The following is an 11,417-nucleotide window of genomic DNA, read 5'->3' as shown; positions in this document are numbered from 1 at the left end:
GCATTTCACATAGCATTTCACATAGCATTTCACATAGCATTTCACATAGCATTTCACGCTAAAGTCTACGCCTGTTGTATTCGCAGCATGTGACAAATAAAATGTTATATGCTATGACAAATAAAATGTTATATGCTATGACAAATAAAATGTTATATGCTATGACAAATAAAATGTTATATGATATGACAAATAAAATGCTATATGCTATGACAAATAAAATGTTATATGATATGACAAATAAAATGCTATATGCTATGACAAATAAAATGTTATATGCTATGACAAATAAAATGTTATATGTTATGACAAATAAAATGTTATATGCTATGACAAATAAAATGCTATATGCTATGACAAATAAAATGTTATATGCTATGACAAATACGCAAAAATGTAATACTTTATGGAAACCACAAATCTCCCCCCCCCCCCCCCACCACACACGGGGCTCCGGGCCATGGACCAACCAACCACAGATTAGATGTTCGGGGATTCATTCGATAACATTGAGGAGTTTACCACATCAGTCGCTGTCTTCGTTAATGAAAGCATTGACGACTTCATCCCCACAGTGACGATACGTACATATCCTAACCAGAAGCCATGGATTACAGGCAACAGCACTGAGCTTAAAGGCTGCCACTTTCACTCCCTCAGACGAACCATCAAACAGGCCTCAATACAAGACCAAGTTCAAATCCCACTAAACCGGCTCTGAAGCTCATGACTGCCTCGCTACTCTTCTACAATTGCACACAATGTACATAGATTGTTCTATTGTGTTATTGACTGTACGTTTGTTTACGTGTAACCCTGTGTTGTTGTTTTTGTCGCACTGCTTTGCTTTATCTTGTCCAGGTCGCAGTTGTAAATGACAACTAGTTCTCAACTGGCCTCCCTGGTTTAATAAAGGTGAAATAAAAAATGTATTCAAAAATTCTGTTAGCACAGTGGATTCGGCTCAAAAGCGCCACGTTCATGGTCATGTAGCAGCAGGGTGTAGGTTCATGGTCATGCAGCAGCAGGGTGTAGGTTCATGGTCATGTAGCAGCAGGGTGTAGGTTCATGGTCATGTAGCAGCAGGGTGTAGGTTCATGGTCATGTAGCAGCAGGGTGTAGGTTCATGGTCATGTAGCAGCAGGGTGTAGGTTCATGGTCATGTTGCAGCAGGGTGTAGGTTCATGGTCATGCAGCAGCAGGGTGTAGGTTCATGATCATGTAGCAGCAGGGTGTAGGTTCATGATCATGTAGCAGCAGGGTGTAGGTTCATGGTCATGTAGCAGCAGGGTGTAGGTTCATGGTCATGTAGCAGCAGGGTGTAGGTTCATGGTCATGTACAGCAGGGTGTAGGTTCATGGTCATGTAGCAGCAGGGTGTAGGTTCATGGTCATGTAGGGTGTAGGTTCATGGTCATGTAGCAGCAGGGTGTAGGTTCATGGTCATGTAGCAGCAGGGTGTAGGTTCATGGTCATGTAGCAGCAGGGTGTAGGTTCATGGTCATGTAGCAGCAGGGTGTAGGTTCATGGTCATGTAGCAGCAGGGTGTAGGTTCATGGTCATGTAGCAGCAGGGTGTAGGTTCATGGTCATGTAGCAGCAGGGTGTAGGTTCATGGTCATGTAGCAGCAGGGTGTAGGTTCATGGTCATGTAGCAGCAGGGTGTAGGTTCATGGTCATGTAGCAGCAGGGTGTAGGTTCATGGTCATGTAGCAGCAGGGTGTAGGTTCATGGTCATGTTAGCAGCAGGGTGTAGGTTCATGGTCATGTAGCAGCAGGGTGTAGGTTCATGGTTCATGGTTCATGGTCATGTAGCAGCAGGGTGTAGGTTCATGGTCATGTAGCAGCAGGGTGTAGGTTCATGGTCATGTAGCAGCAGGGTGTAGGTTCATGGTCATGTAGCAGCAGGGTGTAGGTTCATGGTCATGTAGCAGCAGGGTGTAGGTTCATGGTCATGTAGCAGCAGGGTGTAGGTTCATGGTCATGTAGCAGCAGGGTGTAGGTTCATGGTCATGTAGCAGCAGGGTGTAGGTTCATGGTCATGTAGCAGCAGGGTGTAGGTTCATGGTCATGTAGCAGCAGGGTGTAGGTTCATGGTCATGTAGCAGCAGGGTGTAGGTTCATGGTCATGTAGCAGCAGGGTGTAGGTTCATGGTCATGTAGCAGCAGGGTGTAGGTTCATGGTCATGTTGCAGCAGGGTGTAGGTTCATGGTCATGTTGCAGCAGGGTGTAGGTTCATGGTCATGTAGCAGCAGGGTGTAGGTTCATGGTCATGTAGCAGCAGGGTGTAGGTTCATGGTCATGTAGCAGCAGGGTGTAGGTTCATGGTCATGTAGCAGCAGGGTGTAGGTTCATGGTCATGTTGCAGCAGGGTGTAGGTTCATGGTCATGTTGCAGCAGGGTGTAGGTTCATGGTCATGTAGCAGCAGGGTGTAGGTTCATGGTCATGTAGCAGCAGGGTGTAGGTTCATGGTCATGCAGCAGCAGGGTGTAGGTTCATGGTCATGTAGCAGCAGTGTGTAGGTTCATGGTCATGTTGCAGCAGGGTGTAGGTTCATGGTCATGCAGCAGCAGGGTGTAGGTTCATGGTCATGTTGCAGCAGGGTGTAGGTTCATGGTCATGTAGCAGCAGGGTGTAGGTTCATGGTCATGTTGCAGCAGGGTGTAGGTTCATGGTCATGTTGCAGCAGGGTGTAGGTTCATGGTCATGTTGCAGCAGGGTGTAGGTTCATGGTCATGTAGCAGCAGGGTGTAGGTTCATGGTCATGTAGCAGCAGGGTGTAGGTTCATGGTCATGCAGCAGCAGGGTGTAGGTTCATGGTCATGTAGCAGCAGGGTGTAGGTTCATGGTCATGTAGCAGCAGGGTGTAGGTTCATGGTCATGCAGCAGCAGGGTGTAGGTTCATGGTCATGTTGCAGCAGGGTGTAGGTTCATGGTCATGTAGCAGCAGGGTGTAGGTTCATGGTCATGCAGCAGCAGGGTGTAGGTTCATGGTCATGTAGCAGCAGGGTGTAGGTTCATGGTCATGTAGCAGCAGTGTGTAGGTTCATGGTCATGCAGCAGCAGGGTGTAGGTTCATGGTCATGTTGCAGCAGGGTGTAGGTTCATGGTCATGTTGCAGCAGGGTGTAGGTTCATGGTCATGCAGCAGCAGGGTGTAGGTTCATGGTCATGTAGCAGCAGGGTGTAGGTTCATGGTCATGTAGCAGCAGTGTGTAGGTTCATGGTCATGTAGCAGCAGGGTGTAGGTTCATGGTCATGTAGCAGCAGGGTGTAGGTTCATGGTCATGTAGCAGCAGGGTGTAGGTTCATGGTCATGCAGCAGCAGGGTGTAGGTTCATGGTCATGTAGCAGCAGTGTGTAGGTTCATGGTCATGTAGCAGTAGTGTGTAGGTTCATGGTCATGTTGCAGCAGGGTGTAGGTTCATGGTCATGTTGCAGCAGGGTGTAGGTTCATGGTCATGTTGCAGCAGGGTGTAGGTTCATGGCCATGTTGCAGCAGTGTGTAGGTTCATGGTCATGTAGCAGCAGGGTGTAGGTTCATGGTCATGTTGCAGCAGGGTGTAGGTTCATGGTCATGTTGCAGCAGTGTGTAGGTTCATGGCCATGTTGCAGCAGTGTGTAGGTTCATGGTCATGTAGCAGCAGGGTGTAGGTTCATGGTCATGTTGCAGCAGGGTGTAGGTTCATGGTCATGTTGCAGCAGGGTGTAGGTTCATGGCCATGTTGCAGCAGGGTGTAGGTTCATGGTCATGTAGCAGCAGGGTGTAGGTTCATGGTCATGTAGCAGCAGGGTGTAGGTTCATGGTCATGCAGCAGCAGGGTGTAGGTTCATGGTCATGTAGCAGCAGTGTGTAGGTTCATGGTCATGTAGCAGTAGTGTGTAGGTTCATGGTCATGTTGCAGCAGGGTGTAGGTTCATGGTCATGTTGCAGCAGGGTGTAGGTTCATGGTCATGTTGCAGCAGGGTGTAGGTTCATGGTCATGTAGCAGCAGGGTGTAGGTTCATGGTCATGTTGCAGCAGGGTGTAGGTTCATGGTCATGTTGCAGCAGGGTGTAGGTTCATGGCCATGTTGCAGCAGTGTGTAGGTTCATGGTCATGTAGCAGCAGGGTGTAGGTTCATGGTCATGTTGCAGCAGGGTGTAGGTTCATGGTCATGTTGCAGCAGGGTGTAGGTTCATGGCCATGTTGCAGCAGTGTGTAGGAGGGAAATGAGCGGAGGGCAATGGGACAGAGGATTGTGTTGTTTCAGTGGATGAAGTTGTGTGTGTCAATTGTCGGGGTGCTCATGTTGTGACATAAAAATAAATAAAAAGGTTATTCCACAAGGCCGCAGGACGCGTACTGACCCGCGTACTGACCCGCGTACTGACCCGCGTACTGACCCGCGTACTGACCCGCGTACTGACCCGCGTACTGACCCGCGTACTGACCCGCTAGCAAGTGTCTCCACTGACATTTTCAACCCAGTTTGTAAAACTAACGTTTCAAGCAGATACCATAGTCCCTGCGCCCAAGAACGCCAAGATAATCTGTCTAAATGACTATCGCCCTGTAGCACTCACATCTGTACCTATGAAATGCTTTGAAAGGCCGGTCATGGCCCACATCACCATTATCCCAGACAACTTGGACCCAGTCCAATTTGCATACCGCCCCAACAGATTCACACATGACGTAATCTCTATTGCACTCCACACTGCCTTTTCCCACCTGGACAAAAGGGTCACCTACGTGAGAATGCTGGTCATTGACTACAGCTCAGCGTTCAACACCATAGTGCCCTCCAAACTCATCACTAAACTAGGACCCTGGGATTAAACACCTCCCTCTGCAATTAGATAGTGGACTTTCTGACGGGCCACCCCCAGGTGGTGAGGGTAGGAAACACCACATCTGCCAGGCTGACCCTCAACACGGGGGCCCTTCAGGGATGCATGCTTATCCCCCTGCTGTACTCCCTGTTCACCCACAACTGTGTGGCCACACATGACTCAAACACCATCATTATATTTGCTCACGACACAACGGTGGTAGGCCTGATCACCGACAGCGAGAAGACAGCCGATAGGGAGGAGATCAGAGACCTAGCAGTGTGGTGCCAGGACAACAACCTCTGCCACAACGTCAGCAAGACAAACAAGCTGATCCTGGACTAAATGATCGACAGGGCTGTAGTGGAGCGAGTCGAGAGCTTGAAGTTCCTCAGTGTCCACATCACTAAGGACTTAACATGGTCCACACAAACAACAACAGTCGTGAAGAAGGCACAAAAATGCCTTCTTCCCATCAGGTGGATGGATCATCCCTCAGATCCTCAAAAAGTTATACAGCTGCACCATTGAGAGCATCTTGACTGGATGCATCACCGCCTGGGTATGGCAACTGCTCGGCATCCGACAAGAGGTGTAGTGCGTACAGCCCAACACATCACTGGGGCCAAGCTCCCTGCCATCCAGGACCTCTATACCAGACGTTGTCAGAGGAAGGTCCTAAAAATTGTATAAGACTCCAGCCACCCAAGTCATGGACTATTCTCTCCGCTGCCGCATGGCAAGCGACACCGACGCACCAAGTCTGGAACCAACAGGAGTGAGTTTGTAGCAACAGTGCAACATTATTAAAAACAATAGAATGGTCATTGCTGTCACGTTCACTGTCTTCAAACTCCCTGTCATAAATGAGCCAAGGCGCAGTGTGCATGTAATTCCACATATTTAATCAATCAGAGTGAAACCTTCACAAAAAAACATGTAAACAGAAACCGAACGTGACGCAACCGTGGCGCACACAAACACAGGTGGGTAAAAGGCTGCCTAAGTATGATTCCCTATCAGAGCCACCGATGGCCAGCTGCCTCTGATTGGGACCCACACCCAGCCTACAAAGAAACAGACAAACTAGAATGCCCTTCCAAATCACACCCTGACCAAACCAAATAGAGAAATAAAAAAAGCTCTCTAAGGTCAGGGCGTGACAGTACCTCCCCCCCAAAGGTGCTGACCCACGACCGCTAAACCTGACTCTATAGGGGAGGGTCCAGGTGGGCATCTATCCTCGGTGGTGGCTCCGGTTCGGGACGTAGCCCACGCTCCTCACGCTGATCCCTCCGCTCCCGTGGAACCGGACCGGGGACCGTCAACGGAGGCTCCGGACTGGGGACCGTCGCTGGCGGCTCCGTGCCCTGGATATTCCCTGCAGGCTCCGGGCCGTGGATCATCACTGGAGGCTACGGGCCATGGATCATCACTACAGGCTCTGGGCCATGGATCATCACTACAGGCTCTGGGCCATGGATCATCACTACAGGCTCCGGGCCATGGATCATCACTACAGGCTCCGGGCCATGGATCATCACTACAGGCTCCAGGCCATGGATCATCACTACAGGCTACGGGCCATGGATCATCACTGGAGGCTACGGGCCATGGATCATCACTACAGGCTCTGGGCCATGGATCATCACTACAGGCTCTGGGCCATGGATCATCACTACAGGCTTCGGGCCATGGATCATCACTACAGGCTCCAGGCCATGGATCATCACTACAGGCTACGGGCCATGGATCATCACTGGAGGCTCCGGGCCATGGATCATCACTACAGGCTCCGGGTCATGGATCATCACTACAGGCTACGGGCCATGGATCATCACTACAGGCTCCGGGCAATGGATCATCACTACAGGCTCCGGGCCATGGATCATTACTACAGGCTCCGTGCCATGGATCATCACTACAGGCTCCGGGCCATGGATCATCACTGGAGGCTACGGGCCATGGATCATCACTACAGGCTCCGGGCCATGGATCATCACTACAGGCTCCAGGCCATGGATCATCACTACAGGCTCCGGGCCATGGATCATCACTACAGGCTACGGGCCATGGATCATCACTACAGGCTCTGGGCCATGGATCATCACTACAGGCTCCGGGCCATGGATCATCACTACAGGCTCCGGGCCATGGATCATCACTACAGGCTCCGGGCCATGGATCATCACTACAGGCTCCGGGCCATGGATCATCACTACAGGCTCCGGGCCATGGATCATCACTACAGGCTCCGGGCCATGGATCATCACTACAGGCTACGGGCCATGGATCATCACTACAGGCTCCAGGCCATGGATCATCACTACAGGCTCCGGGCCATGGATCATCACTACAGGCTACGGGCCATGGATCATCACTACAGGCTCCAGGCCATGGATCATTACTACAGGCTCCGTGCCATGGATCATCACTACAGGCTCCGTGCCATGGATCATCACTACAGGCTACGGATCATCACTACAGGCTCCGGGCCATGGATCATCACTGGAGGCTCCGGGCCACGGATCATCACTACAGGCTCCGTGCCATGGATCATCACTACAGGCTCCGGGCCATGGATCATCACTACAGGCTCCGTGCCATGGATCATCACTACAGGCTACGGGCCATGGAACATCACTACAGGCTACGGGCCATGGATCATCACTACAGGCTCCGGGCCATGGATCATCACTACAGGCTCCGGGCCATGGATCAACATTACAGGCTCCGTGCCTTGGATCATCACTACAGGCTCCGTGCCATGGATCATCACTACAGGCTACGGATCATCACTACAGGCTCCGGGCCATGGATCATCACTACAGGCTCTGGGCCATGGATCATCACTGGAGGCTCCGGGCCACGGATCATCACTACAGGCTCCGTGCCATGGATCATCACTACAGGCTCCAGGCCATGGATCATCACTGGAGGCTTCGTACGTGGAGCCGGAACAGGTCTCACCGGACTGGGGAGATGCACTGGAAGCCTGGTGTCAGGCACCGGATACACTGGGCCCTGGAGGTCTCGAGCGTAGAGCTGGCACATCCCTTCCTGGCTGGATGCTTACTTTTCGCCCGGCAAATGCAGGACGCTGGCACAGAGCGCACCGGCCTGTGAATGTGCACTGGAGACACCTTGCGCATCACTGCATAACACGGTGTCTGACCGGTCACATGCTCCCCACGGTAAGCACGGGGGAGTTGGCTCAGGTCTAAACCCTGACCCCACTAATCTCCCCGTGTACCCCCCAAAATCTTGGGGGTGAGCTGCCTCTCGGGCTTCCTAAGTATGATTCCCAATCAGAGACAACGATAGTCAGCTGCCTCTGATTGGGAACCATACCCAGCCAACAAAGAAACAGACAAACTAGAATGCTCATCCAAATCACACCCTGACCTAACCAAATAGAGAAATAAAAAGGCTCTGACAATTGCAGTCAGTCTGTTAGCCATTTTTTTTTTTGCTATTTAGCAGTCTGTCTGTTAGCCATTCTGGTAGCTATTTAGCAGTCTGTCTGTTAGCTATTAAGCAGTCAGTCTGTTAGCCATTCTGTTAGCTATTTAGCAGTCTGTCTGTTAGCTATTTAGCAGTCAGTCTGTTAGCCATTCTGTTAGCTATTTAGCAGTCTGTCTGTTAGCTATTTAGCAGTCAGTCTGTTAGCCATTCTGTTAGCTATTTAGCAGTCAGTCGTTAGCCATTATGTTAGCTATTTAGCAGTCAGTCTGTTAGCCATTCTGTTAGCTATTTAGCAGTCTGTCTGTTAGCTATTTAGCAGTCAGTCTGTTAGCCATTCTGTTAGCTATTTAGCAGTCTGTCTGTTAGCTATTTAGCAGTCAGTCGTTAGCCATTCTGTTAGCTATTTAGCAGTCTGTCTGTTAGCTATTTCTGTTAGCCATTCTGTTAGCCATTCTGCCATTCTGTTAGCTATTTAGCAGTCAGTCTGTTAGCCATTCTGTTAGCTATTTAGCAGTCAGTCTGTTAGCCATTCTGTTAGCTATTTAGCAGTCAGTCTGTTAGCCATTCTGTTAGCTATTTAGCAGTCTGTCTGTTAGCTATTTAGCAGTCAGTCTGTTAGCCATTCTGTTAGCTATTTAGCAGTCAGTCGTTAGCCATTCTGTTAGCTATTTAGCAGTCAGTCTGTTAGCCATTCTGTTAGCTATTTAGCAGTCTGTCTGTTAGCTATTTAGCCTTCCGGTTCCGGTTGGAGCGAGCGGTCGCATCTACACTTCGGTCCGCAGGTAGTATAACTTTTCATTACATTTCGTTATAGTACAACGGTTTGGATTTGTCTAATCTTAGCAATTTCTTCTTAGCTAGCTACATAGCCGTCTTTGTATCAACGACAATTGCATAATTATCGTATTTCGTCGTCCTAACGTATCTGCCCAGCAGCTAGCTAAGCAGCTAGCTAACATCCACTGTCCACTAGCACTGTAGAAACTATTACACTCAACTGAACGACTCGATTAGCGTAGTGTCAGCTAGCTACATAGTTGTCTTCGCTGTCTTCGTATCCAAGATAATTGTGCAGTTTAGAGTGTGTAGACTTAGAGTGATTATCTTAATTTACCGAGGTTAGCTAGCCAGCTATTTGTCGTCCTTAACGTAGGAAATGCTGCTAGCTAGCTAGCCAACAGCTAGCCAACCTCTACCGAATTGAACTCCAACTACCCGGTCAACATTCCGCGTCGCTCCACAGGTAGTATCACATTTTCATTTCACTTCATTACAGTACAACGGTTTGATTTGTTTGATCGTAGCTAGCCAGCTACATAGCCGTCTTTGTATCTAAGACAATTGTGTAGTCTAGAGCGATTTTATAGGTTAGCTGGCCAGCTATTGTCGTTCTTTTAACGTAGCTAGCCAGCTAGCCCCCGAATAGCAGCACTGTAGTAACTATTACAGTACAACGGTTTGTTTTGTTTGATCGTAGCTAGCTAGCTACATAGCCGTCTTTGTATCTAAGACAATTGTGTAGCCTAGAGCGATTTTCTAGGTTAGCTGGCCAGCTATTGTCGTTCTTTTAACGTAGCTAGCCAGCTAGCCCCCGAATAGCAGCACTGTAGTAACTATTACAGTACAACGGTTTGTTTTGTTTGATCGTAGCTAGCTAGCTACATAGCCGTCTTTGTATCTAAGACAATTGTGTAGCCTAGAGCGATTTTCTAGGTTAGCTAGCCAGCTATTGTCGTTCTTTTAAGGTAACGTAACGCAATCAACCTGCTAGCTAGCCAGCTAGCCCCGAATAGCAGCACTGTAGAAACTATTACACTCGACGGAACGACTTGATTAGTGTAGTGTCAACATCGCAGCCACTACCAGCTAGCCTACTCCAGCAGTACTGTATCATTTCAATCATTTTAGTCAATAAGATTCTTGCTACGTAAGCTTAACTTTCTGAACATTCGAGACGTGTAGTCCACTTGTCATTCCAATCTCCTTTGCATTAGCGTAGCCTCTTCTGTACCCTGTCAACTATGTGTCTATCTATCCCTGTTCTCTCCTCTCTGCACAGACCATACAAACGCTCCACACCGCGTGGCCGTGGCCACCCTAATCTGGTGGTCCCAGCGCGCACGACCCACGTGGAGTTCCTGGTCTCCGGTAGCCTCTGGAACTGCCGATCTGCGGCCAACAAGGCAGAGTTCATCTCAGCCTATGCCTCCCTCCAGTCCCTCGACTTCCTGGCACTGACGGAAACATGGATCACCACAGATAACACTGCTACTCCTACTGCTCTCTCTTCGTCCGCCCACGTGTTCTCGCACACCCCGAGAGCTTCTGGTCAGCGGGGTGGTGGCACCGGGATCCTCATCTCTCCCAAGTGGTCATTCTCTCTCTCTCCCCTTACCCATCTATCTATCGCCTCCTTTGAATTCCATGCTGTCACAGTTACCAGCCCTTTCAAGCTTAACATCCTTATCATTTATCGCCCTCCAGGTTCCCTCGGAGAGTTCATCAATGAGCTTGATGCCTTGATAAGCTCCTTTCCTGAGGACGGCTCACCTCTCACAGTCCTGGGCGACTTTAACCTCCCCACGTCTACCTTTGACTCATTCCTCTCTGCCTCCTTCTTTCCACTCCTCTCCTCTTTTGACCTCACCCTCTCACCTTCCCCCTACTCACAAGGCAGGCAATACGCTCGACCTCATCTTTACTAGATGCTGTTCTTCCACTAACCTCATTGCAACTCCCCTCCAAGTCTCCGACCACTACCTTGTATCCTTTTCCCTCTCGCTCTCATCCAACACTTCCCACACTGCCCCCACTCGGATGGTATCGCGCCGTCCCAACCTTCGCTCTCTCTCCCCCGCTACTCTCTCCTCTTCCATCCTATCATCTCTTCCCTCTGCTCATACCTTCTCCAACCTTTCTCCTGATTCTGCCTCCTCAACCCTCCTCTCTTCCCTTTCTGCATCCTTTGACTCTCTATGTCCCCTATCCTCCAGGCCGGCTCGGTCCTCCCCTCCCGCTCCGTGGCTCGACGACTCATTGCGAGCTCACAGAACAGAGCTCCGGGCAGCCGAGCGGAAATGGAGGAAAACTCGCCTCCCTGCGGACCTGGCATCCTTTCACTCCCTCCTCTCTACATTT

At 50.0% G+C, this 11,417-nt stretch overlaps 1 protein-coding gene across 1 annotated transcript in view; it reads right to left on the bottom strand.

The window, feature by feature from the left end:
- Positions 1–11,417, bottom strand: part of LOC135513697 (PDZ domain-containing protein 2-like) — a 230,329-nt gene that overhangs the window by 126,103 nt on the left and 92,809 nt on the right. The gene's annotated exons all lie outside the window — the stretch shown is intronic.

The sequence above is a fragment of the Oncorhynchus masou genome, chromosome 25, assembly GCF_036934945.1.
Source record: "Oncorhynchus masou masou isolate Uvic2021 chromosome 25, UVic_Omas_1.1, whole genome shotgun sequence".
Classification (NCBI taxonomy): domain Eukaryota; kingdom Metazoa; phylum Chordata; class Actinopteri; order Salmoniformes; family Salmonidae; genus Oncorhynchus; species Oncorhynchus masou.
The sequence above is the reverse complement of the archived record's forward strand: the minus strand, read 5'-3'. Positions and strand labels throughout refer to the sequence as shown.